Source organism: Mus pahari, chromosome 7 (assembly GCF_900095145.1).
Source record: "Mus pahari chromosome 7, PAHARI_EIJ_v1.1, whole genome shotgun sequence".
Taxonomy (NCBI): domain Eukaryota; kingdom Metazoa; phylum Chordata; class Mammalia; order Rodentia; family Muridae; genus Mus; species Mus pahari.
Window position 1 is genome coordinate 73373393 of NC_034596.1, and position 1014 is coordinate 73374406.

The window sequence follows — 1014 nt, forward strand, 5'->3', positions numbered from 1 at the left end:
CCCCTCTACACGTTCTTCATAAGTTTTCAGGTCTTTTCTATTATGTGTGTCCCATTAACTAAGGTTGCCTGCATGGGAATGCATAGGGCTTATTTACTTGATCAAGGGCAATTCATCTGTGGCTATACCACTGAAGAATATGACGCCCCCTGCTATGGTGACCATGAACAGTCTATAAGTCCTTAGGGAGGGAGGGGTGTGACCTCACGAATCCCTGCCCTCATGATGAGATGTTGATGGGCTCTGTCTTGTCCCTATTTTGTGCTCCTAGCCCCCTGCTGCTGTGTGTTCATGTAAAAATACATCTTTGACAACAGCAGGACATCTTTCTTCCTCTTTTTCCTCTGTTTTTATTTCATTTGCAATTAAGTGTCTCCTTTACTTGTCTTTTTCCTCAACAAGGGACAGCTGATTTCCCAGCTAGCAGCACTGACCCCTCTTGTTTAGTCAGTCTTTGGTATTTACAGAATACTTTAAAGGTGGGATCTTTGTTGTTTGTCTAAGTGCACACAGCATGAGGAGCAGTGTAAGAAGAGGGCTGGGGGCCATGTATTTCCTCTTCCTACCACCAAAATTCTCAACAGAGTAATTTCTATCTATGGTTTGAACATCTTTCACTAATGGCATCTTGGGGACAAGGTCTCATTTCTACGGCTTTGTGAAGCATCCACCACCATTGAATATCTTTTTTCATCCTTCCAAGTCCTCAATCCCCTGGGTGAAGGGAACATTCATTTTCCCTTGAAAATTTTTGTGTTCTGGATACCAGGTAAAGCTGATTTCAGGTAAGTATGTATCCAGTGTTTTTATACTAAAGTTTATTTGTTACTTATCTGAAATTCTAATTTAATGGGATGTCCTATATTTTATCAGGCAATCCTACTTGGTGATGATAAATTTTTGTCTCTTTCCCTCCAGGCTTTAGACTTTGTTCCTATTATTTCTTTTCTCCTCGTTGTCCCTCTCTGAATTTATCTTTTGTACCAGGCTTAACCACCACATCACTTCTAGATC